This window comes from Octodon degus, unplaced genomic scaffold (assembly GCF_000260255.1).
Source record: "Octodon degus isolate 3935 unplaced genomic scaffold, OctDeg1.0 scaffold00015, whole genome shotgun sequence".
Classification (NCBI taxonomy): domain Eukaryota; kingdom Metazoa; phylum Chordata; class Mammalia; order Rodentia; family Octodontidae; genus Octodon; species Octodon degus.
In genome coordinates, this window is record NW_004524591.1 from 26,400,007 (window position 1) to 26,426,953 (window position 26,947).

The window sequence follows — 26,947 nt, forward strand, 5'->3', positions numbered from 1 at the left end:
TTTTTTTTTGGTGGAACCAGGGATTGAACTCAGGCCCTTGCGCTTGCCAGGGAAGCGCTTATTCCACTGAGCCATCTCCCAGGCCCCTTTGAAGGATTTTTACCTATGTGGAAGTCCATAGTATGGGGGTGGTGAACCTTTTGCAGACCGAGTGCGCGGGCCACAAGCCCAAACGCAGTACTTGCTGCAGAGTACAATGCTGCAGTTAATTACCGAGATTGTGGTTCAGAGAAAAGCAGCAGTAACCGATGCTGGGCTGCTGGGACAACTCGGCTCGTGTGTTGAGAGGGCCCACGGGTCCACTGTGGCGTGCATGCCCTCGGTTTGGCACCACTGCCGTAGTACTTTTCTCTTTTTTTCTATGGGGAACGTACCAGATCCACATTATACATGTTTTTTACTTTTTAGATCTTGTAGCTTTTCACACTTCTGAAGACACTTTTCAAGCAACTTGCGCATTGCAAGTTGAGTGGTAAGCAGCTTTATGTACAGAGAGCCTCACCTGAAAAAAAGTTGAATTAAGTATTCCTGTATCAGTGTTGGAAAGATGTGGACGTTGTGTTTGATTTGATACTTGCTAGCTGCTGAAGTGAGCAATAGAAGCAGAATAGTTTTCGTGTGCTGACAACCAGAAGCGTGTAAACATCTGCAGCAACCAAATGTTTCCTGGAACTAAACTTGAGAGAAATTCATCACGTGAGCCTTTGTTTAAAGAACTTAGTGAAAAATATCTTTAACCACAGTTATGTAAAAGACCCAGGAGTGCAGCCTGTGCGGATTGGGGTCTCGGGGAGGCAGGCGGGAGCTGTGTACTGCACAGGGCAGGGGAGTCGGGGAATGCTGAGGGCGCCTGGTTCTGGGTCTGTGCTCCTCCTGGGCCTCTCCTTAAGAAAGGACTTCAGAAAACCACCCGGTGAATAGGACCAATTAGGTTTATTTTTCTACAGAATACTCAGTGCTGTTACTGTAGCTTTTGCATCAGGGCTAATTTTCTTCTGTTCCTCTTCAAGTTCTCTAGCAAATGACAAGTGAAGATACTTTATTTTAATGGTTAATATGAAGCTCTTCAGCCCTGAAGGAAGGGAACACATTTTTCATGGATCTGTAGTCCAGTCCACCTCATGGGCAGGGCGACAATAGAATTTCTTTTTCAAGGCTTGTGTTCATTAATACAAGTTTTCATAGCAGAAGGTAACTTGTCTTTGTAACCAGTGTACATAGAAGAATAGTTTGTGCCTGAAATAGTTGAGGATAATATATAGCCAACTAGCTGTCTTTTCCATAAAAACCCAAACTGAAAAATTTCATTATGGTTATTATAGTAGAGCTTCTTTTTAGTCCTGTTTGTATTGTTTGGGCCCATGAAAAGGGTTAAAACATCTTAGGCAGCTGGGAAGATAGCGCAGCACTGTAAGCACCTGCTTCACAAGCACCCCCAAGTTCGATCCCTGGCATCAAAAACAAAATCTTAGTCTGCTCTATAGGGTTAAGATAGATCGTTAACATGTTTGTCAAATATGATTTTTTCTTTTTTTTTGTATTACAGAGAAGAAAAATAATAAAAACAGTGGTATAAAACTTCAAAACAAGGGCTGGCCAAATAACTCAACGCAGCAGATTAAAGCACCTGCAAGCAGGCTCAGGGGCCGGGACTCCATCCGCAGGCCTGCTGTGCTGGCCCTACCCCCAGGGCATGCTGAGAGGGCAGTTGAGACTGGGCGTGGTGGCACACACCTGTAATCCCAGCACTTGGGAGGCTGTAAACAGGCAGATCACTACGAGTTCGATCTAGTAGTGAGACCCTGAATGCTCTATAGACCCTTCCCTAAAAGCCGAACTAAATAAATAAATAAAATTTCAAAACAAGTTGTAGGAGAATAACAATGTTCAGTCTGTTGTGCATTGTTATCTGTTGCTCATAAAACAAGGTACAGGCATGAGAAATCGATAAAGCAATTTGGTGTATGTCTATCCTTGCAATGAGCTGATAGCAGTGGCATATCTGTCAACTAATGTGCGTAGGTTTATTTTCCTTTCTCCCATTCCAGTTTCTCTTTCCTTTTGAGCATTTTCCCATTTTACAGTAGCTATTGTACATTTCAGGTTTTATTTAACTCTTTCAGCTTCTTACATTAGGGAGAAAATGTGATGTTGGCACGTTCAAGGCTGGTTTATTTCACTTGTATGTATGGACTTTAGTCACATCTGTTTCCCTAAAATACAACAGTTCTAATATAGGTGTTATCACCCGTTCATAATGACTAATAATTTCTTCCTCTTGAGCCAGCTCACCACTAGGCAGCAATGTAAGGTGTGCCATTGGGGTTTAAGGAAATTATCTTGGATAATTTTGAAATCTGGTAAGATATCCTTCCCTACCATAAAGGTTTTTATTAGGATGAAATGTGATAATGTGGATAAAAGGCCTGGCATTAAAAAGATAGTTCTTCATCCTTTCCTTCGTTACTGATAACATAATAATTCTTCTACAATTTTTGCACTATGTCATACACATACACATTTTTAGGTATGTTGAGAAAATAAGTATTTCCTGTCTTGATTTTATCAGTGGTTTTTTTTTTTTTTTGTACTGGGGGTTGAACTCAGGACCTTGTGCTTGCCAGGCAGATGCTTATGCCACTGAGCTGCTGTCAGTGTTGATTTATATCAACTCCTAAGAAAAACACCAATAATTCATGTTGACAGTGCATAGTTTTTGTTATTTAAGCTGTAGTTGAAAGTTCAGGAAATAATGCAAATGATTGTGATTTTTTTTTGGTGAAATGAAGCAAAGTTTAATAGTGTTAGAGAGTAGAATAATTGGGTCAAAATATATTTTTCTCAGCCTTACTGTGCCAGTTTAGTTCAGCACAAAAAGCTTCATTAAAATTTCTAACATGGAGTTCAGTAGGAACAAATGGAGCCTAGAATCTGGGGATTCAAGAAGGAGTCCTGTGATTGTCAGGGAGCTCTGGGAAGATGGGTTTGTTTGCTTGTGAAGAGGAAGGTGAAAAATACTTGCATGGGTACTGAAATGTGCCTCTGAGGCCATTAGAGATAGGCCTGAGAAGACGACTAAAGCACTGTCCAAGAAGAAAGCAGCCACTGGTGGACTCAGTGTCTTACTGCCGTCCCACTTGAGTGTCTCAGTATCCACATAAAGTCCCCTCACAGACAGCGCAGCAGGGAACAGTGAGAGCGCCAGCCCAGCTCAGTCAAAATAGCGTGCACAGGCAAAGCATTGGTCAGTAGAGAGCCCCCCCGACCCCGGATCCAACTGGGCAACTGTGGGATCATTTTAGAACATTTAGTGTTGACCATTGTGATCCCACTGTCTCTTCTCAAAATGTTCTGCTTAAATCCTAAAGTTAATAACAAATATAAGGAAACTAAAAGTGGAAGAATGGCTGTGCTCATCATTACAGTAATACGTGGGCAAGTTATTGTGCAGAATTGTACCTGAGGAGTCCAACCTCTCTGGGAGTTTACTCAGAACCAAAAGGGCCACCAATGCAGCTGAATTGTGTGCTCACGGTAGGATTAGCTCATCATTTCAAACTGTTCATTACTGAGTATGTGCCAGGGACATGTTACATGCTAGGCATGTTCTTGCCACTGGGGGATACAGTGGAGAACAACAGAAGCCCTCTTAGGGAGTTTAAATTCTTGTAAGAGTTGGAAGGGGGGTGGCACTTATTGGAGGGAACGTGAATGGGTGCAAAAACAAAAATAATCCAAACAAGAGGAGCTGAAAGCGTGATGTGGTGGTGGTGAGGGGCTGTATGCAGCTGTGGGGCTGGCGCAGGCTTTCCTGGCAGGCTAACGCTGGCAGTAGGGGAGAGCAGGCCTTGGAGCTCTGTGGAGAAGTGTGCTGCGTAGAGAGGGCACAACATGAGCATGAGTGTGTGTGCATCCTTGAGAAGCCACGAAGAGGAAGGGTGAGGAAGAGTGATCGTTCAGGGTGGGCCATGGGCCTTAGGCATCATGACCTTAACTCTGGGTGGTGGATTTTGAGCAAAGATGCAACATGTTATAATTTTGTTACGCTGATTCCATTTGGCCTTTTCGTGTGAAAACAGTGTAGGGCAGTGATGATGAACCTTTAAGGGATTAGTGCTCAAAGAATCCCCTTACTTATTGCAGAATGTTAACACTGCCATTGAATGGAAATACTGAAGTTTTAGGGTTTTTTTTTTTTTTTTTTTGGTGCAGGGTCTCACTACACAGCCCGTAGTGATCCTCCTGATTTCTGCCTCCCAAGTGCTGGGATTACAGATGTGCGCCACCACACCCGGACTCCATCACCAGCTCAGCGCACCCGGGGGCGGGGCCGACGTGGCATGCAGAGCCAGGGATCGAGCCCTGGCCCCTGCGCTTACCTAAGCAAGCACTAAAATTTTAGTTTTAAAAAACCTCGTAAACTAACATCTTTTGTCTTGAAAGAAAAACGAGTAACACACATTCCATAGTTTCACTACCACCAGTGTGGTAACAGCCAGCCGGGAGATTACTGCGGTGTTCTAAATGGAGATGAAGAAGTTGTGGGTGGATGGCAGGGACAGTGTGGGAGTAGGGAGGATTCAGGAGCATTTTTAAGAGCTAATGCTGCTGTGGGGTGTGGTGGCACAGGCTTGTAATGGCATCACTCATGGAGATTGCAGCAGGAGGATTGTAAGTTTCAGCACAGCCTCAGTGTTATAGTGACCTTGTCTCAAAAAAGTTAAAAAGGGTTTGGGGATGTAGCTTAGTGTGGAGTTCCTGGGTCTAATCCTGAGTTCTGAAAAAAAGAAAAAGAAAAAAAGAAAGATACTTAACACGGTTCGTTGCTGCACTGCACAGGAGATGGGAGGGGAAGAAAAAGTCCAGGGCAACTAAGGGATTCAATTGTCCACTGAGATGAGGTGAAGCCTTCAGAAAGACTGAAAGGGACATCAGGGACCCGGCAGTAGGCAGTGATACTCAGGGTGGAATGGCTAGAAGATTCAGAGATCGCTGAATGGGTACACCTTGAGGTCAGGGAAGAGGCCGTATTCTTAAAGGCATATGGATAGTGATGAGACCCATTAAAATGATTAGGAGGAGACTGTGCAGAGAAGAGAAATACGAGAGGGCTCGCTCGGCATGGTGGTGCACATTTAACCCCAGCAACTCTGAAGGCCGACGCAGGAGAATTTTGAGTTCAAGGCCAACTTGGGCAGCTTAGTGAGGTCCTGTTTCAAAGTGAAATAACCAGGGATGGCTGTATAGCTCAGCGGTAAGCACATGCACAAGGCCTTGGATTCAGTCACCTGTGACATTAAGAAAGGAAGGGGAAAGAAAAGCAGCATGAGAACTGATCCTAAGTTTCTCGGCACGCAGAAGTTGGGAAAATAAGGCTGAGGAGTGGCTGCTGAAGTGGGAGGAGAATTCGGAGGGTGTGGGAGCCTGAAACCAGGCCAAGGGCGTGCTCAGATAAGAGGTAGGTGATCAGCTCTAGGCACTGCTCGATAGGTCCAGTGAGGTGAGGACTGGAAATTAACCCTTAGGGCAGCAAAAGTGGTTGCAGCTGCTTTTCATCCAAGTGCCTTTAAATAAATTCAGTGAATGTCTCTTTGGGGATGACAGTTGTCTTAGTTACTTTCTCATTGCTGGGACAAAAATACATGACACCCACAAGTTAAAGGAGAAAAGATATTTTTGTTCACAGTTTGTACAGATTTCAGTCCAGAGTTGGCCTGCTCCAAAGCAGGGGAGGGAGGCCACGAGCACCACAGAGGAGAAACAGTCCGTGGCAGAGAGGGGCCACGAACCTTCTTCACCCCTTCTTATTCCATCCAGGCTGTAGGCACTCTGGTTGGCTCTTCCCTATTCATTAAATACACAGTCCACACCCAGAACTGTACTAAACCAAGTAGCTGGCTAATCCAGGACCACACACCTGGGATCCCGGGTCACACTGCCAGCCAGTTACTCCCCAAGCCCCTCCCACAAGTGCCCGAGGCTTTAGAGGCACATCTGGATGTAAGCCATCATAATAGTGCTACCTGCCTTACAGTTCCAAGTGCCCATCACAGTACTGGTGCTTGTGTTTTTCGAGTAGAAGTCTGAAAACATTCACCAGGAGCAACCTCTGGGGAGCAGTGAGATGAAAGCCAGGGTGGACCAAGCTCACGTGAAGACAGGAAGCAGCTGCTGAGAGAACAGGGGCACTGAGTGCTTAGCATTCCTCTAAGGCTCGATTAGAGAGATGAGGGGTGTGAGGGGCTAAAGGGTAGGCTGGCTTCTATCCCTGTCTTCCTCTGTCTCCCTTCTTTGCTCCTCTTCTTTCCTTGTAGAGGGGAGACATAGACTCATCTCCCTGTGCAGTAGCATTCTAATTAGTTGGATTTAGGATTATGGCACATTTGGGGCATAGATAACAAAGTAACAGATTGGCCTTTGCCACTGCACCCCCTTCCCTATTCATTGGACAAACATGGAAGTTCACCCCCTTCCCTATTCATTGGACAAACATGGAAGTTCATGGAATGCAAAGGAATGAGCTTGGATGCAAAGGAATGAGCTTGGGTGAAGTTGGCTGAGGGGTAAATCAAACAGGCGTGATCTCCGCTTGCTCACAGAGTTTCTGTGGTTGGGCGGTAAAGGCTTTCCAAAGCACAGAGGAATAGTACCTGTCTGGGTGAGCTCTGCGGGAACAGTGCAGTGTTCTCGAGAGAGGGAGAACAGCCTGGTGTAACTTCCCCTAGAGGCAGATGGAGGCTTCTGCTGTAGGAAAGATGATGGGAACTAAGGGGAGCAGCTGCCGGGGAGCTGGTCTCCGAAAAGCCTGGGGGTAAGGGGGAAGGTTCCCGCAGCCCACACCCACACAGTAAGAGGTGACAGGCCACGCGGGGCTTGGATGATCATGTCCCAGAGTGCAGGTGATAACCCCAAGAGCAGTGGAAGCCTTTGAAATGCTTTAAGGCCGCAGTTGTACTGAGAGACTGTTGTGAGAAAAGGCTTCGTGTGCTGGAGTGTGTCCTGGTGAATGGCGCAGGGGGCGGGGGTGGGGGCTACATCTGTTGTGTGTGGGATGAGCATAAGATTGTGACTACTCTGGAACAGAAAAAGCTTTGAGCTTACCAGATTTCTCACCACCTATAAAGAGCATTTTCTTTTCAAACATGTACCAGTAGAGAAGAATTGGCTAAAAAGAGGATTTCAGGTTATTGGAATGAAACTTGGAAAAACTTTGTGGCACCTTTCTGAAAAGTGAAAAATATGAAGACCATACTAAATGTTTTTTTTTAAGTCAGTGACATACTATAAGAGACAAAATCTGCCAGGAACACTTGGAACCTCCTGCCTCAGCCTCCTGAGTAGTTGGGGTTACAGCCCACAGTGCTCTTTTCCTGAAATTTTGTAAAACAGAAAAGCTGTTGTAATACCAAGTATTTCCCTGTTGGGTCCCAGTACTGCAGGGCTGTCAATTAACTTGCTTGGAGCCCTCACTTAAACAAACAAACAGGCTTATCCACGCAGTCACTTGCCACAGGCTTCTCTTGGTTATAATTGTAGTTTTCTTTCTCACACAGGAGCTTAAATAATTTTCAGAGCTAGAAGAATTAGGATGTTTCTCCGCCTCACTGACTGAGCTCAGCACTACCTGCTTCAGGAAATGATTGAGGACAACCTGGAAGCTGAGTGAGTAGATGTTTTGTTTTACTCCTTAAAACAAGTGATGTGTTGTAACTTTAAAGTTTTAAAATATGTACTTTAACTGGGTTCTTTAAGTTGTGTTACTGAATAATAAATATTTTAAATAGTGAGCTTCTGGGAAAACGTCATCCTCTGTTGATAAAAAAGTAATGAAAACATTTTGTATACAAGTTTTTAAGAAGCATAGTGGAGATTTAGATGATTACTTAAGCATTTAAAAGCATTCTTTAGTGTTCGGCTTTACTTTTACATTATGAAGTGCAAAAGTATTGGTAAGAGAATTGATAATAGGTTTTTAAGTGCAAATATAGAAAAATTGTGTGTAAATGCAGGATGAAGTTTAGTTAAGCTGAAATAAATACCACTTTTGTAGAAATTGAACTTTAATAGTTCTATTTGAAAATAATTTTTATTTTTTTACTCTGTGGAGAAAAGGTAAAAGTTCATAACCAGATGGTAGAATAGCAGTAGTTGATACATTGCATGTTATCTTGGAAGAGGTTACGCAGGACAAGCTCTGGGCATAAATAACTGTCCGATGGGTAGATGTAAGCTCCAACCTTTTCTATGAACTGAGACAGTAATAGTGTAACTAGCTTGCATTCTTTTCTCTCTCTTCCTTTCCCCACCCTAGTTCCTTTTTCCTTTTTAACAGTTTCTTCGCATTTCACAATATCTGTTGTGCATTTTAGACCTTATTTACTCTTTCAATTTCTCACACCGGGGAGACAGTACGAGGTTTACCCATGTGAGTTTCATTTATTTCGCTGATGCGTATGGTCTCAAGTTGCATCTGTAAAAGTCTCAAGTTTATCTTTAATATGGCTGAGTAGTATTCCATTGTATAAAAATAACCATGTCTGTTTTCTCCTTTTCTTGGGAAAACAATGATTTTATAAAATACTGATGTTGCTGGGATTACAGAGTCTCTCTGGACTTAACTTTTCATTGATTGAAAAGCCTGAGCAAGAAGGGCACTTGTTTTTTCAGGTCAGAACAACTGCATAAGCATTAAGTTGTGCTGATATAAATGGTTTCTCAGAATAAAAATGAATATTCTTTTGCTGTATCTCTTGAAACTGTGTTGAGAAAGCTAGTAATTCTTGGGGCTGTACTGGATCCTTGAGACCCTTAAGTTAAAAACAATGAATAATTAATTTATAGAAGTCTTCCCAGCAATGGGATTATTTCATTTTGGTCCAAATCTGTGCTGTCCTGTTGAGGTGGCAGCTGCTGACTACACATAGCTACTGATTACTTGCAGTGTGTGCAGTGCTAGTGGAGATGTGCCCTGGCTAAAGTGTTCAAAGACTTTCATATTTCAAAGACAATATTAAAAAGATGCAAATATTTGATTAATTTTGAATGAATTTCATTACAGAATTTGCTTTGGAAAATAAATAAAACATGAACATTAATTTCCCCTCTTGTACTTCTATTCCCTTTTTACTGCTAGGAAATTTAGAATTCTTTATGGTTTGAATTTTCCTTTGGGCAGAACTGGTCTGTGTCTTTAAACCCCATCAGCATTCTTAACCATCCCTTGCTTAGAGTTTGTAGCACTGCAGCTTTATGGTCTGGCCTTCATAGGATCAGTGAAAGAAAGCCCATATGGTTTTCCAAGCATGATTATTTGGTTGTCAGGTGTTTCTTGAATCTTCACCATGTGCCGGTGTCACAGCACATAGTAGTCTTAGTTAAAAGCAACTACCTGCATTCATAGAGCTGACATTTTAGCAGGGAGACATGGATTAAGAGCAAATAAATAAGTAAATAGAGGACAAATAAATAGATACATTATAAAGCAGTAAGTGCTTTGGAGAACTCTGAGGCTGGCAAGGGTTGCAGGTACATTCAAGGAATGTCCCATTCAAACCACCATTGAAAGGGTGGTATTTGAGGAAAGATTTACAGAAGTGGGGAGGGGAAGAGCCCTGTGGCTAGCAGAGGGAAGCGTGTTGTAGGCAAAGGGAAGAGCAGTGCAGAGGCCTGGAGGCAGCAGCGTGCCTGCTTTCCCTAGTGAGAGAAGGAGGCTGGTGACTAGAGGAGAAGAGAGGAAATGGTCGTGTCGTGTGAGCAGTGCTTATTATAAGGGCTTTGGCTTAGGATGAAGTGAATGCTGTGATTTGCCTGTGGGATGGGGGCACTTGCAAGGATGGAAGTGGACAGGAAAGTGATAGGATTCTCATAGGTGGTGTTGTGAGTTGGATATAGGACGAGAAAAGGAGCAGCATGAAGCATGGTTCCAGAGTTTAAGCCTGCATCGCTGAAGTGTGGAGTTGTGTGTATTGTAGGAACTGGTTCTTAGGGGTTGAGACAGAAGCAGTTGGGTCAGCACTAGGGGCTCAATCTGGGACACATTTAGGCGTCTGTGCTCAGTGGTCAAGTAGGCAGAGCCTGGAGTTCAGTGAGAGGTAGAATTAAAGAGGTGCAGTGAAGTCATCCGCTTCTAACTATTACTGAAAGTCACAGGGAGGTTGGAGAGCATCAAGGGCCGAGAGCAGCTAGAGAAGAGGTGCTACCTAGACCTGAGGTCGGCCACGAGTGCCGCCCCCACAGGAGAGGGCAGGGAGTGGCACTGTGATGTTCTGGAAGCCAGGGGAAGAAAGTGAGCACCTGGTCAGTGCTGCTGGTGGGCCAGACCCCCGGGGGTGAGGAGAGAGCTGGTCCCTGGATGTAGCGGAGGAGGGTTCTCATGATGCTGAGAGCAGTCAGTGAGGCAGGTGGACAAGAGCCAGCGTGGAGCAGATTGAAGGGGAAGCTGATGGGGGGAGGTGGGAGCGGTGGTGAGAATGGAGGCCGGTGCTCACAAAGGTGTAAGTCAGTTTCGCAGTTACACGACGTACCTTCATTTGTTCTTGTTCAGTGTGGACATTCGCACTCTGATAATTACAAATTTGGAGGAAGCAAATGTTAAAACTGGTCTTCTTCACCTGAAACTATTGAAAACTCTGGTGTTTAGGGGTTAATTTGTTTTCCTTAGTCTTTTAAAGAGAATTATTGAAACATTTGAAGAAATTGAGGCTGAGACTGGCCCAAGGCCACACAGAATGGAACACTGCCAGAATATCCAGATTTTAGCTGTGATGGGGAGGACTTAATCTCTCTGTATTTCAGTCCCAGCATGATAACAGTGAGGATGTTTTTGCTTTGTCTACCACATGACATCTTCATAAAGATTGAATGAGGTAGTAGGTGAAAGAGCTACAAAGCATTCATTCTAGAAATACCAAGTAATGGTATTGAAAGTAAGCTAGGTTTCAGGATTTTGTCATAGTATTTGAAGTAACTGGAAAATAGTGGAACGAAATAAAGTCTGGGTTGAGAGTAATTATAATACCTAATATTAATTAACTTACAAGAAAATCTTCCAGAACGTGCTCTTTGCTTCTGTGAAGTCTTGTTAATGATCCCACAGCGTGGATCATGTTTGAGCCATCCTGGCGCCCTGTGGTCAAGAGCCTTGGCAGAGGTCCAAGGAATCGATCAGTGTATCCCCCAGGAGCCTCAGAATTACTGAACATCTGGCTATTTGGGGACTTGGTGACCTTACTGGCACTGTGTGGAAGAGTCACTCTTAATGGAAAGTATTTGGTTATGATGATACATTTTCTGCCAGCTTTGGAGAACATTTCTACATTTGATACTTGAAATGGAATTATAGTACTATATGTAAGAAGAAATTGAGAGCTGGGCTAACTTCTTTGAGTGATGATAAGAGGATAGATGGTTCTCTTTCTCAGTAAAGCAGTAATAAAACTAAACAAGATTGTCACAATAATAACTTCTGAGTACTGGTAACCCAAAGGACAGATAATAAAATTGAGGAACATAACTGCTATGCTGCAGCTTGAGTATGAAAAGTAGGGTTCTCTGACCTTTTGGCCAGGGTTCCTTTTCTTCCTTGAGGCTCTGTCTCAGTTGGTAAGAAATGCAGTCTGACTTGCAGTGAATAGACTCCAGTTAGAGTTGGTTGCAGAAAAAAACTCCCAGATTTTCTGGTGAAAAGTGGCATGTTCAGTTCACACTGGAAAACTTGCAAACTTTGTACTTTGTATTTTCAGTTTGCTGGTTTGGAGCCACAGCCAGAAATTTTAGCAGGTTGATTCTGGAAACAAGAGAACCGTGAAACCATGGCAGGGGCAGATAAAATCTCTCTGCCAATGTATGGCAGGTACGAGAAAACCCAGCAAGAGGTGAAAGTCAAGGCGAGCTCAATGTACCTTGTAAAGCCCCATCAGCCCAAGTGCAGCTCCATTGGCAGAGCATGAGGGAGCCATGCCAGTACAGGGTGTCTGGGTACCACCACTGCCCAGGTTACTGGCTGACCACTCAGCTTTGCAGACAGAGATATCCACAGTCATTAGGCATGTGTACATGAGCATCGTAATAAGATGTTGCTACACAGCTATACAGAATGATGGAGAGTGGAACAGTGATGCCTGAGGATAGTTTGGGGCTGGATTCCTGAGGAAGGGTCACGTTTGGGTTTGTGCTTGATCATTTCATGGGTGTATAATAGAACAAAACTCACCATATGGTATACTTGTATTTTATTGCATGTCAGTTATACCCACCACAGTAAAAATCATAAAAACTTATACACATCCTGCAAACCAAACATTCATGTCTCTTATCATTTGCAAAAACAAAAACTGGAGGTTATCCATATCAGTGATCCTACAATAAGGATGAACTTCACAAATACTGTACAAGGTGAAAGAATACAGCTTATCTGAAACTTTAGAACAGGCAAAACTAGACAGATCAGTGGCTGCCTGGGGCCAGGGCTGGCAGTGCGCTTGGCTGGATAAGCTGGTGTCCAGGAGCTGTGGGATCCGTGGACGTGGTCCTGGTGATGGCCACGTAGCTATTCTGACCATCTAGTTATACTGCTAAAGTGAGTGAATTTCATGGTGTGTGTACCAGGTCTCATGAAAACCATTGGGCAGCACTCAAAACTTTAAATTCTTTTTTAGAAGACCAAGGAACTGTACTATATTGTTGAGTTTGTGGTGGTTGCGTGGAAATACTTTCTTGAGGCTCACTGAGTGGACACCCTTTGTCTGATGTTCAGGGATCCTGCAGGTAACCCAGAAATGATTATTCATTGCCTTTCTCAAAGTTTGGCTACAGCAATAGCTATACTTCCTTGTGCACGAACTGGTGTAGAGTGGCTGCTTTTATATTTCATAGCTGTTAGCATTTCTCACTGGAAGAAAAAGTAGTTTCGTAGATTACGGCTCTGTTCTTGTAAAGTAGTGTGAATTTTTAGAGCTGGGTTACTTTTTTACCTTTCCGTTCTGTGGGCAAGTTGATAATGGTTTAATGCCTAGAATATTTCAGGTATAGAAGGTGTACACCCTTCTAAGCCCGTGAGTCCACCTGTGTGGCCCTACATCTGTGGGGTCATTGGATAGTTAAGACTATAACTTTGCGATGCTGTTCTGGAGCTCTTTCCGGCTGGAAGTGGCTGTTTTCTGTACCTGGCCAGGACTTAGACTGTGGGTAGTGATTGTGTGACTGTTCATCTGAAATAAGAGTTGGAACTTTCATGTCTTTCAGGGAAAAACTTAGCTAATAGTAGTGAAGAATCAAGGAACCCAGAATATTTTCCCACAATGTTGCCTGTCTATTGCAAAAGGAAAAGAAAATATTTGTTTTTTTTTTTAAGTTTATTTATTTATTTATTTATTTATTGTGTGTGTGTGTGTGTGGCCAGTTCAGCCCACCAGGGGGCGGGGCTGGCTGGCATGTGGTGCTGGGGGATTGAACCGCGGTCCCTGTGCTTTGTTCTAAGTAGGTGCTTTAGACCACTGAGCCATCTCACCAGCCCCAAAAGAAAATATTTGGAAGAAAATAATTGACTGAAATTCATTAAGCTGTTTTATAGCACCACTATTTAACCAAACTGTATTTTTTCTTTTTTCCTGCCTTTAAAAAATTCCTTTATGGAATAGAGAGTTCTGGGATCCTGATGTTGGTGAGGCACCCTAAAGACATTCCTGCAGAGAGAAAGCTGGGCCTGGGAGAGGCAGTGGTTGATATGGTATGGGTTCTGCCTCCGTAGGAAGGAGGGGCATGTGTGGAGGGGCTGGGCAGCAGGCCTTGGAAGAGGGACTGAAGATCTGAATTGGGTGTCGCTAGGATATGGCTGCTCTCCAGGTTGGGGGAAGTTGGTGAGAGAGCTTTATCTAAAACTGTAGCCTTGAGATTAAAGAAGAGTGAATGATGTCAGGAGATTTGGTGACAGAGGTGGCATGACTTGGCTAATGGTTGACTATGGAGAACATGGGAGAAAAGGTCAGATGGCTTATTCGTCTCAGTGAGTTGTGTTATCACTTGGTAGGTGGGAAATTCAAGAGACTTGGGTTTTATTTTGATATATTCATCATTGATTTAGAAAACCAGAAATTTACTTTGAAGGTTGTATCAGTGGAGTGCATCATATAATTGAGCTTTGAAGCTGGTCCTCTTTAACCTGCTTGCTGGCCAGCTTTGGAGAAGACACATAGGGAGCATAGGGGAGGAGCGGCAGTGGCATGATCTGCGAGCCGGCCGGGCCAGCCTGTGGGTGGCTGCATCCCACCTCTATAGGCAGTTACAGGTAACACTGGAGGCCATTTAGAGGTGAAAAATTCTTACACATGAAAACCTGTCATATTTAAGAATTCAATAATTTCTTTTGGTTTTTTGTTTGATCTCTCTGTTTTGTTTTGTTTTTTTTTTAACCACTGATAAGCACTTTTTTTTACAAAGTACTTATTACCAAGTCTATCTTTGGTACAAAGATGGTGCAGAAGGCTACACATCTCTGTGTGGATGAGCTCATTCAACTTTTTCTGTGTGTGTAGTACTGGAGACTGAACCCAGGGCCTTCACACTGAGCCGCTTCCCCCGTCCTTCATATAGTTTATTTTGAGAGAGTCTCACTGGGTTGCCCAGGCAGGACCCAAGCTAGCGATCCTCCTGCCTCAGCCTCCGAAGTGCACTGCTGCTCCTAGCGAGCTCCTTTAGCTTTTAAAAGAACCCTGTAAAAGAGGTACATTTTTAATCAAATAAATTCATAATGAGGATACTTTATATACTAAAGGTGTTTGGAAATCAACAAGTTTGAAAATTATAGGATGTTATTAATACATAGGCTAAATCCCTATTACCAGATCCATCGTACTAAGATGTAACTGAGGGGTAGCTTATTACTTGGGGAATTTTAGTTCTTTCTGCTGTCTTTCAAGGAAGTAATTTTAATAACAAGTAGATTAATGATACTGAGAATAAAATCTTTATGTACTCTTGGTTGTATTGAGAAAATAATATGGAAAATAGTTCCCCTTTCTTAGGAAAAAAATTCCCATTATTCGCTTTCCTGTTTTGTTAACGACAAAGAATTAAATGTGAAAATATTACCCAGAGAATTACTTTGAAGCTACAGAAAACAGTAGAACTTAAAGTTAGATTCAACCAGTTGCTTCAGGTGTATTTTTTAGTAACATGTGGCCAGTATCTGCTTTATTTGAATGTCATCTGAGAAGTTTGGTAACAAAAAGTGCAGGTTGGAAATCCCTGTAGGCCATGAACTGTGGTGGGAGGCTGATGACTCTGAATGTGGCCGGTGGAGCTGAGCTGCGTTGGTGAGAGACCTCAAGGAAGCAAGTAACATGTACCTGCTTCCGTGGTGGAAAACCCAGGAAAGACTTGACTCAGCGCCAGCCTAAACAGGCAATTTCTGTTTGTGCCACCAGAGGGAGTGCCTGCATCGTCGCTAACCTGAGCTGAGGTTGGCATTCCTTTCTCAGATGTGGCCAGAAGTTCAAGAATGGAAAGATTACCAGGCTCACATAAGGAAAAAGACTTTTTGATAATGTGAAACTTGAGCACATAAAAAAGAAAGAGATTTAATTCCCAGTCAACAACTATTTTTTATGTGCATCACTGTTGTGAAAGAAATAACATCACAAACCAGTAAATGAGATTACTATATATGAAAAAATCTGACAGGTTTTTTTTTCCCCCTATCAAACACATATGGAGACTTTAGTTTTTCAGAAGGGCTCCCGAATAATTAATAATAGACTAAAGGTAAATTATATTATTAGTACTTCATGCTTTGGAATTGTACAAAGCCTGCTTGCTTCAGTTTAGCAACGGAAACAATCTTTGAAACTTTGCATGCTTCCAAATCTCAACTCTTCTTCTTTCTGGATCCTCTTATATGGTGTTTTGCTGTCATAGCTCAGGATGGTGGATGAGAGCAAATAAGAAAAAGCATTATTTATGTGACCCAGTGTAGGGACCTGGCACTCATTATTACTATTTTTTTTAATCTTTTTTATGTATTTGGTATAGGGTCTCCCTACACAGCTCGGACTCGTAGTGATCCTCGTGTCTCAGCCTCCCCAGCACTGGGATTACAGGTGTGTGCCACCATGCCCAGGGGTCCAGGGCCAGCATGGCATGCAGTACCAGGGATCGAACCCAGGTCCTTGTGCTTGCGAGGCAGGCAGTTAGCCTACTGGGGAGCTATCTCCCCAGCCCATGGGATTCATTATTAATGAGTGAAATTTTCTGAACAGTGATCTAATAAGTTTAGGCAAATACTGGGCTGGGGAGATGGCTCAGTAGAATAAGCGCTTGCCTGGCAAGTACAAGGGCCTGAGTTCAATTCCTGGTTCCGCAAAAAAATTAAAAAATAAAAAATAAAAGAAAAACTATACCAATAGATCCTAGGGGCCGGGGAGATGGCTCAGTAGAATAAGCTCTTCTCTGGCAAGTGCAAGGACCTGAGTTCAATCCCCGATTGCACAGAGAAGGAAAAAAAAAAAAAAAAAAAGATCCTCTAGGCAAATACTGTTGTATTTCTACAAGTATTTCATGTGACCATACCCTATTTTACATAACCATAATTGTATCATAATATTTTCTGTACAGGAAAACTTGGTAAAAGTTTTAGAAATAATAAGTCAGAATAGCTCCTTTTACTCTGAATCCTACTTTTTAGATATTTTCATGTGGTTTGTTCATGAAAGTTAAACACTATCCAAATTCATAGAATTTTATACAGTCTAGTACCATTATGTGGCAAACCTGATGGAATTAAATTTAGCCCTATAATTTCGCTATTAGTCACTTACAGTTTGATCGTTTCTTAAGCAGAGAAAAGATAAATGGAATTACTGTGGAAATTATGCATAGCTTTATCTGTGTAGCCGTCTGTTCTAAGTGATGATAGCTAGTATAGCATAAGGAGCTCTGTGCTTGTAATACCTTTCAAGATTGCCACCTTTCACAAGAAAGAAGAAAAATTCTTCAGCTCTTTTTTCCCCCCTTCCACTGCGAAAGTTTTTGTTCCTCTTTCAGAATGTAGAAAGCCCAGACACTTCGCTGGTCATGTGGATATCATCTGTCTTGTGTTTCACAGCAGAAAGGAGGTAGAGAATAGTTGATGAGCGGCAAACTGCTTGTTTTCTTTAGTTTATAAAATTACTGAAGATTTCAGGAATGCAAAGGAAGCACAAAGAATGTTCCATAGCATATGTACATGTACAGTATCCAGTATAAGAATTAAGATGGTACTGCAAAACATCCTGAAACCCTTTTTTTCCATCTGCCTTCCAAAGGTTAACCCCTGTCCTGAATTTGGGGTTTACCATTGGCAAGCATGTTTGTATAACATGCTCAGCACGCATGTATTCTCGAACATAAGTAGTAGTTTTTCATGTGTTGCATTGGGGTATAAGGAGTTAGTTTTAAATTTTTTATAAGTACCTTTTTGTAGTGCATAATGATTGCATTACCATGAGGAGTTGCTGTGTGCACATAACACGGCTTAATTCTTTTCAAGTTTCCATCTTTTGATCCTGATCTGCTAGATTTGCAAAAGATCGGTCTGTTTCCTATAACATGTTTTTACACATGACATGAGTTGTATCTGTAGCAAGTCCAGTTCTGAGGAAGCTGAAGTTGTAAAGATGCAAGGTTGGTGTTGAAGAAGTTTTAGGGCTAATGCCAGAAAAGGAGGAGGTAGGTCTGAGCGAGGGGAGAGATTGGGCTGTGGTGCCTCCACCAGCAGGCCAGTGGCAGTGCTGAAAGGGATAGGTGAGCCCTTAGGAGCGGCACTCTCACACTGAGGTTGAGGGCCAGTTAGCCAGTGAAGACTGTTTCTGGAGAGTGTGAGAGGCGGGGAAGTGACACAGCAAAGGGCTGGCGGCTGGCGATGCTTCTGGCAGCTGGGGTAGGTAGTGCGCCCCACTGCGTTACAGTGGGGGCTTGGCAGCCTTACTCCTGTCCGTGGTGTGTGCGCATTGTCTGCGCTTGCCTGTCTTACCTAATATTATATTTTTGAGTCTTATTTATAGTCATAGCTCTAATCCACTCATTTTAACTGTCTTAAAATATTCCATTTTACAAATGTCACAATTTTTGAATACATTTTCTGACTGACAGACTTTTAGGTTTTTGCAGCCTTGCCCTGTTGGGGAAAATGTGGTTCTGTGCATTCTTTGTAGTGTATTTCCTTTGTGCATGTACTGGAGTTTATCTTGGATATATAACCAGAAACTTCCAGAGTCTTAGAATAGTACCACTTTGATTCAACAGCTGTAAGGAAATTAATCCCGGAAGTACTTCTATCTCACTTGGAAGCCTTGTCTTTGTCAGATTTGAATTCTGTTGATATAATGGTTATGAAGTGGTATTTAATTGTAGTTTTAATTAGAATTTTACTGTTTTTTGGTAAGATTGAGATGTATCTTTTAGGTATCTGGGCTCTTCTTTGATGTGTATATTCTTTTTTTATTTTAGGGAAGGGTCTGCAGAGCGTTCAGGGTCTCACTACTAGATCGGATTCCTAGTGATCCTCCTGTTTACAGCCTTCCAAGAGCTGGAATTATAGGCTCGTGCCACCATTCCCAATCTCAATCGCTGTCTGTTTGCCCTGGGGTGGGGGGTGGCAGGGCAGGCCCAGGGATCAAATCCCCGCCCCTGCGCCTGCTTACAGGTGCTTTAATCTGCTAAGCTGTTTGGCCGGCCCTGAAGTGTTCATTCTAATGTGGCTATTTTCTGTTAATGGCTTTTACTTACGGATTTGTAGGCACCCTTTATATATTATGCATATGTTTTATACAGATATCTTCTCCTGTCTTGGGGTTGGTCATTCACTTTTCAAATAATGCCTTATATCCAGTAGAATTTTCCTTTAACCCAGTAAAATGTATCAGTTCCCTTGGGCATTGTTTCTTTGTGTCTTTAAAATTCCTCTGTGGGCTGAAGTTTCATAAAAATATTTTCTGTTTACTACTTGTCTCACTTACTCATGTTGTGGGATAAATACCTGACACTCAAAATGAAGGAAGAAAAGGTTTATTTAGCTCACAGTCAGTGGAGGTTTCAGTCTATACGCAGCAGGCTCCAAGGCAGAGTGCACAGGCACAGAGCATCAGTTCATGGTGGTGGCAGAGAGCAAGAGAGTGCAAAAGGAGTGGCTGCAGCTCAGGCAGCTAGCTAGCCTCTTTCCCCTCCTTACATTGTAATGCACAGTCCCTGCCCGAGGGCAGGTGCAGCATCCACACCCAAAATAGTCAGTCACAAACTCCAGAAGTTGCCCCATGACTGCAGGAGGCTTTGGGGGACACCTACACATTATGCAGTTCAGGCTGGCCTCGAACTCACGTTGTAGCCCAGGCTGGCCTTGAACTCACCAAGATCCTCCTACTTTAGCCTTCCAGTGCTGTGATTATAGGTGTGTGACACCATACTGGGCTAGAAGTTTTAATGTTGTCCTTTACACCATTTTATCTACACACCCTAAAGTGCAGATTTGTTATACCAGGATGATATGTATATACATGTGTTGACAAACTTTTCCATTGCTGGGTCAAAATCCTCGACACCTGCCATTTAAAGGAGAGGTGTATTTTGGTTCAAGGATTTCAGTCCAGAGTCAGCCTTGCCTCAAGGCAGGGCTGATGGAAGGTAGGCGTAGCCAGGGGAAGCTGCTCATTCCATGACAGTTAGGAAGCAGAGAGCAGGAAGGAGAAGGGGACAAAGATAACACCATTCATCTGGTCCCCAGTGACCCACCTCCGATGAGGCCATTCACCTTGGGACTCGTCAGTGGGCTGGCACTCCTTGGTCCCGTCACTTCCTGAGAGCTCCAGCTCTAAAGGCATGAGACTTTGGGGGACATTTTAGATCTAAACCGTAGCAGCACCCACTTTTGTTTTTCTGATGGCCAGCCAGTTGTCACAGTACCATGCATCGGCCCCTCCTGAGGTGCACTGCCGTTCTGTCATGGCAGCATCCAATCTGTATAGATCTAGATCTTTTCCGTGGTGGGTTCTTAGTTTTGTTCCACTGGGGTTCTGGTTTTCCTGCTTCACTTTCATACTTCTTTATTGTATCCTGTTGACTGGTAATTCACATCTCCTTTGTCTTAGCTACTTTCCTTGTTGGGGCAAAATAGCTGACACCTGCAACTTAGGAGACAAGGTTTGTGTTGGCACACAGCTCACAAAGTTTCAGTCCGCAGTCAGCGGCCAGGGCTGGGCGACACGGCAGAGGAGAGCTGCTCACAAGATGGCAGACAGACACGAAGGTAGACAGCAGAGCAGAGGGCCGGTGGGGGAGGGAGACGCACATAGCCTTCCAGCCTTGCCCCCGGTGGCCACCTCTTCCACCCAGATTCGCCTTGAACTACAAGTCAGCTGTAAGCCCCCAGCACCCAGTCACCCTCCAAAAGGCATTCCTGTGAGTGCATGAGGCTCTGGGGGGACATCTTGAAATCAGCAGTACCGGGAATGAACCCGGATCCTTGTGCTTGCCAGACAGGCTCTTAGGCTGCCCAGCTATCTTCCCAGCCTCTTGCTTGACATTTAGATGAACGTATTTCACATTGATTGTTCATGAAATCGTATGTAAATATTCACCTATGTTTTACTTTACTAATTCTAGGAGCTTTGTATTCACATGAGCTGAATATAGATATAAGATGTGAGAAAAATACAATTTTTTCCTGTACACCTAGCCAGCCTTTGGCTACTTTATCCATCTAACCTACTTTGTCCCTTTGTATGTCCATCAAGGAGCCCTCAACGGTGCCCGTATGTGGTAGGCACTGAAATGCTTGAATAAATAGATCAGTTTCTGGGATTTGTTCTCGGCTGCTTCATTTTCTCCTCGATACAACCCTCTACTCCGCACCTATAGCTGTGCGCTTTCTATAGCTCAAGCTGGGCCGGAGGTTTGTGTGCTCAACCAGCGTCATCATGCCTGTTGGTGTTTTTCAGGGCTTTTTCTGAAAATTACTTCTTTCAGATGAATTTTAAAAGAATTTTGGTCACGCTTCCAAAAAAGCTATTATGATTTTGATTGGCAGTGTGTTAATTTTCTGAAAACATTTAAAGACATTCATGTTTCAATTCCCTGGCCATGATGAATGCTACATATTCATGCAGTTCATAAATTGTGGAGCTTTTTGGTTAGAGCAGATAAGTCCCCAGATTTCTTTTTGGATTGAAATTCAAGGCAATTAACTAAGTCTACCGCGACAAACACTGTCATGCCACATGTTTGTTCTGTAAAAACAAAATGTTTTTCTCTCTTGCGCAGCGCTTAAAGGCTTTCCCACCTCCTTACAAAATGTGGCTAGCGTGGTCCATGTGTTCCCTGCCTGGGTGGAACCTTGAAGATAGGTAATAATTTATGTGTTGTTGGATCAAAGAAATCATTTTTTCCCCCTGTGGACTATTCTCTCCTGCAAAGCTTTGAACAAATTCTGTGTCTCTATCCCTCTGACTTCTCTGTATTCATGGGAAGGAAGAGCCCTGTTGGGTCTGTATAATGTTTTCACACCTCCGTGGGCTCTGGCAGCAGCGTGTGCTGAGTGAAGTGTGAGGTAGGAAGGCTGTTTTGTCATGTGTTTTCACAGAGCACCAATGGCTCCCTGCCAACCTGTTTAGTCTTTGTTTTTTTACTTGCATAAAGTTGCCTGTTTTTCACTTCAGATGGGGGTGTGAAGCAGTTCTAAGATGTTTGTTCTTGTCACATGACCGCCATCTGTGGTCTCCTGGCAGCTCAGACAGGTTCCCAAATTGTCCAAGGGTGTTTGTTGGTCAGCACGCAGAATGGTCAGGATCCCAGCCTGGGTTTGTCCCTGTGGCTGTGATCAAAGCTGCAGTGCCAAAAGTTGGTACTGTGGTCTCAATTTTGTAAGTGTTTAACATTCTTTATTTTGGAAATTTAATAAATGTGAAGAAAAGTTGCAGATAGTACAGAGTTTTTCTATGTCCCTCTTATTACTAACATTTACATTGTCATGTTAAATGTTTTACCATTAAGAAACACTAGTGCATCACTGTTAATAAAAATCCACACTGTGTTCTGAGCTTGTTGGTTTTCCCCTAAAGTTGGTGTCCTGTTTTAGGATCTCCACATAGGATGTCACACTATGTTTAGTACTCACATCTGTTTAATTTCCTCTGCTTAGGCAGCTTCTTAAGGTGGTTTTTTTCCTAAACAATCTTGTCAGTTTTCAGGAATACTGGGCTATGTTTTATAGAATGTCCCTTAGTTATTATTGTTTTTCTGATTACTGGCTGGGGTGTGGGTTTGAGGAAGGAAGACGGTACACTGTATGATATTTTTGTCACATCCTTAGGGAAAGTAGTGTGCTCTCTGAGTGAATTAGCACCCTTAGTGTTGACTGATCTCTCGGCCAGGGTATATAGCGTTTACTCTTTTTCTACACTGTCAATTGATTTTCTCTTCTTTCCTATACTCTTTGGAAATGAGTAACTAAGTACTGTGTGATTTCAATTGAAAAGTTTGTATTTCAACCACGTTTAATTTTTCTTTTGGACTGTGAATGTATAGACTTTGTGTGTAAGCCTTCGAAAACAAAAATAAATAAAACCATTGCCTAGACCTAACAAGAGTTTGAAGTTGTTCATAGCTGTATTGAATCTTCCTTCCAGCCTCCATACGTTTGGTGTAGTGATTTTACTTTAAATTCTCCCTAATCTGTAAACTACATCAGCTGTTCATCCTGCTCAGATGGCTGCCCAGATTGGTTCTCATTCTTCTTGCATAAGAAAATCTAATTTTTTCTCTCACTGTCTGAATAAAGTTTAGTGCCAGAGCATTTTGTCCATACTGAAGCTTATCTAGTAAATATCAAAGTATATATTTATTCTAAGTAATTGATGAAAATATTTCAGTTTGTGAAATTACCTTAAATATTTATGAATTCTAATCTTACACTGATTCTGACATGCCTCTTTGTCCTTGAAGTATTGGACCTTGCAAGGTCAGACATCTCTTGTGTATTAGTGGGATGAAGGGGTTTTTTTTTTGTCTGATCACTTTTTCTCTAAATGATTTTATTTACATTTTCACTTCAAGTCTATTTCTAGCAAAAAATGAATAATACTGTTGTAGCATTTAGTCAGATTGCTACTGAAATGGCATGTAGAGATGATGTGTTCATTCATTGTGTTATCATTTTATGTATCTTAGGGACTTAACTACTTCAATAAAAGTTTTGTAATAAATTTGGTGGTGTCAAAAATGACCAAGCTTAGGGGCCAGCCAAATAGCTCAGCAGATTAAAGCACCTGCAAGCAGGCACAGGGGCTGAGGGTTCTATCCCCAGGCCTGCGGTGCCAGCCCTGCCCCTGGGGCGCATGTGCTGAGATGGCAGTTGAGACTGGGAGTGGTGGTGTGTGCCTATAATCCCAACTTTTGGGAGGCTGTGAACAGTTGGATCACTACAAGTATCTTAAAATCTGGTATCTTGGGGAAAAGTTAAAAAAAAATAAATATTTTTGCTCATTTTGTGGTCACTTGGTAAGAGAACTCAAAACAAGAGTAATGCTTTTAATCATTCATGGGGGAAATCCTTCCCCAACCCTCAGTCCTACTCTTAGTCAAACGATTCTTAAATTCAGGGAGATACCCACATTTTCTGTAGTAAGTCTCTTGTAGAGTTTTCATATGTGTAGAGTATAGGGTGTTATTGAGTATGTTCTATATTTTAATTGTGGGTGGTCTGTTCAGTGTACCATTCCTTTGTTTTAATATTCATTGGTTTTTTTGCTAAGTACAGATGTGCAGGAATATACATAAAGTAAAATATAGTATTAGAAAAATATCAGAAAAGCATTTGTCCCCAGATGAGTTAATGGCCCGTTGATGTAAGATCTTTTGTAGTGTCCATCATTACTACTTTTTTTGCACAGCAGGTAAAGAAAAATCTGCAGAGCTTTGGATGCTGAGCTCCTTCTCACCTCCCTCACTGGGCCCTCCTGCACATGTAGGACCTCCCTTCTCACTTATTGTTCTGAAATCCAGAAAGATTTTTTCCATGCAAATCTGGCAGGAACACTTCCTGCAGTTACTGTTCAGGTCAGTTTCTAAGGTCTAGAAGTGATCTTCCAAAAGATGATAAATGTTGGGCCATTTGGGGGAAATACGGGCATAAGAGCTGTAATATAACTATCAATGGCAAGATAGATGCACCTGTTGTGTTTCATCCCGATACTGAATCTGGCAAATGGCACAGTGTCACTGGCTGGCTCTCTGACTGCCCTCCAGCACTATATCCAGTCTTTGAAGGAGGTTTCTTTTTGTTGACAGTATCTTCGAGATCTGAAAGATGGGAAATTGGAGACAAACAAAAACCACCTCTGAAGGCGTTTACACGTCCTCCTACCCCAGATAAATCCCACCAGCCACCATGAAAAAGTTTTCCTGGTTCCCTCTCAGGCCTTGAACATTTTGAAACCTGGTACTTCTATGAACTTACTAAATTTTTATATTCTGTGCCGAGAATTCAGATCTGTAAGATGCTTTAAAATTGCTATTCCATCTTTTTATTTCCTTCCTGTAATCCCCAGTATTCTTCCTCCAGTTTTAAAATTGCGGGAGACCTTACATTTAAACCCCTTCTTCCTCACTTAGGCTGGTGCCATCCTCTTTGGGCCAGCCTGTACTGTTTAGCGAATTTGCTTCACTCTAGTAGGAGCCACTTGTGTGCCAAATGGTCAGAAGAACGTTGCAGGGGCTGCCCTATGGATTCCAATTCCGCCATGGTCCAGAGGAAGGAGCCACATCAGGGGAGGTGTCTAAGCTTCACTCTGATGGCCCTTTTTGGAGAGGTCCCTCCCAGCTTTGCCTTTCATTTCAACATGAAGGTGCAGAAACAGTGTCATTGTCACATTACTCCATCTAATTTTAGCTTGGTTCAAACTCAGAGCATCCATGAGTGGATTGCACAGGGACTTTTAACAGCTTCTCCTATAAGGTTGACTCCTGTGCTGGGCTGTTACCATCTGTTCATTCAGCAGACTTTATCACTAGCCAGGTTTGAGTCAGGTTCTGTGGTAGCTTAGGGAACACAGAGGGCAGAGAGAAGTGGCAGACCCTGAGGGATGGTCCTGGGAATTTCTGTTCGTTCAAAGATCCATTGAGGTCAGAGACTATGGAGCACTTTGGTGATTGCAACCTATCAGGTCCTGATTTAGGTTACGTAGCAGCTGCTGAAGAAAACATCAGACAGTTCAGCTGTGAATGTGTGCTTGCGTTTTACTAGTTTATTACAGCTTTGCCATGAATGGCCCTGGTAAGCTTATTGAAAGAGTCATTCTTAATGTAGGAATTTATAGGAAGAAAGATTAATCCAGTCAATGTTAAAAAGAATGCTTGGCCACAGATCTTTATACTCTGGTAGCTGAGAGTCAGCTGGATAGATGGCAGTGGGTTTCCTAAGCACATCTTTTTGGAAGGGGCAGGGTGGTGCACTATGGATTGAACCTAGGCTTCCACTCTGAGCTACATCCTCAGCCCTTTTGTTGTTTTTATTGTGAAACAGGTCTCAATTTAGCTAAGGTGCTAAATTGCCCAGGCTAGACTCATTTGTAATATTCCTGCCTCAGCCTCCCAGACTGTTGGGAATACTGGTAAGTATTGCTGTGCGTAGCCCCATAGCACATCTTAATTTGCTTAAAGGTCTTTAGAAAATTACATTAGAAAAAAACACTTACCTGGACAAGTGTTCATTCCTTCCATATAGATGTTGTGAGTTAAAGGCTGGCTGCTTGGTTCTGTTTAGTCCAAGACTGAACACTTACAGTTCTGTCATTTTATAAGCTTAAGGACATGGTAGAATGCATTTGGTTTTCCAGTGGCTGTGTAGTGAAGAGCTTTGTGAACTGAGCTGAGGGAGCTTGGATTTTTATCCCAGGGTCAGCAGAGAGCCCTGAGGGGCCTTGGTGGGAAGACAGCCTCAGCTGTCAGCCTGGGGAGCAGCTAGCTGTGGTGAGAGGCAGGAGTACGGTCAGTGGAGTATTGATTATCTGAAGGAGTGGTGAGTGCTGGGCTTCTGCCCTGTCTTTCCTTTGCCCCCGGAGCTCCCAGCCCCTCTCCCTGCAGCAGCTCTGAAGCAACAGCTGAGCCAGTGGTAGGGGTGGAATAGTCCTTGCTTTTCCTCTACTAGATTTTATTTATTCATTTATTTTTGACAGGGTCTTGCTCTGCAGTTTAGGCTGGCTTAAACTTAAACTCACTTTGTAGCCCAAGCTGGTCTTGAATTCACAACCATCTTCCTTCCTCAGCCTCCTGAGTACTGGGATTATAGGCGTATACACCACCTGGCCTAGCTGCTGAGATTGGTTTTAAGTTACTTCATTTAATGTAAATAAATATTCCATGATGATTCAAAGATGGTAGAGAAAGCAGCTAGATTTTGAGTTAAAGAACTCGAGAGAAAGTAGTCGAAGGCCACAGGGCCATTTCTGTCTTCAGCCTTCCCCACTTTCCCTCCCAAGGCCTGGTCAGTCTCTGTCCTCCAGCACATTCCACAACCTTGGCGCTGCCATGGACATCATCTGGCTGTGGCACTGAGGCTGTGCTTGGTAATGCTGCTTGAATGTATTGGAATTAGAAAGATTCTGCCCTGCCTCTGACGTCTGCAGGCTGCATTATGGACTTGGTGTAGAACAGTGTAATCCTGTGCTTTTCCTCACCGTTGAGCTAAGAGTTGGGACCGTGGGTCGTCGCGTCATCCTGGCTGAGATGCACTAGACTGTGGGAACCAGCAGTGGTGCTGCTGCGCGAGGGCACTGGAGTGAGGGCTGCAGCTTTGGGGCTCATGCCTCCTCTGGCTGTATCTTCCCTGTGTCTTCTCTGTTATCTCTTACTTTGTTTAATCATGATGTTGTCAGTGATATTGGCATGAAATAACATGTATTTCTCTAGTAATTTTGAAGTGAATAGA

The 26,947-nt window shown here is 43.0% G+C and overlaps 1 long non-coding RNA gene across 2 annotated transcripts in view; it reads left to right on the forward strand.

Moving 5' to 3' along the window:
• Window positions 1-26,947, forward strand: part of LOC111815353 — a 212,463-nt gene that overhangs the window by 38,565 nt on the left and 146,951 nt on the right. For both annotated transcript variants that reach the window (XR_002820048.1, XR_002820049.1), the window contains exon 3: window positions 7,554-7,662. This is a non-coding gene — a long non-coding RNA (uncharacterized LOC111815353). The remainder of the gene's footprint in view (window positions 1-7,553; window positions 7,663-26,947) is intronic.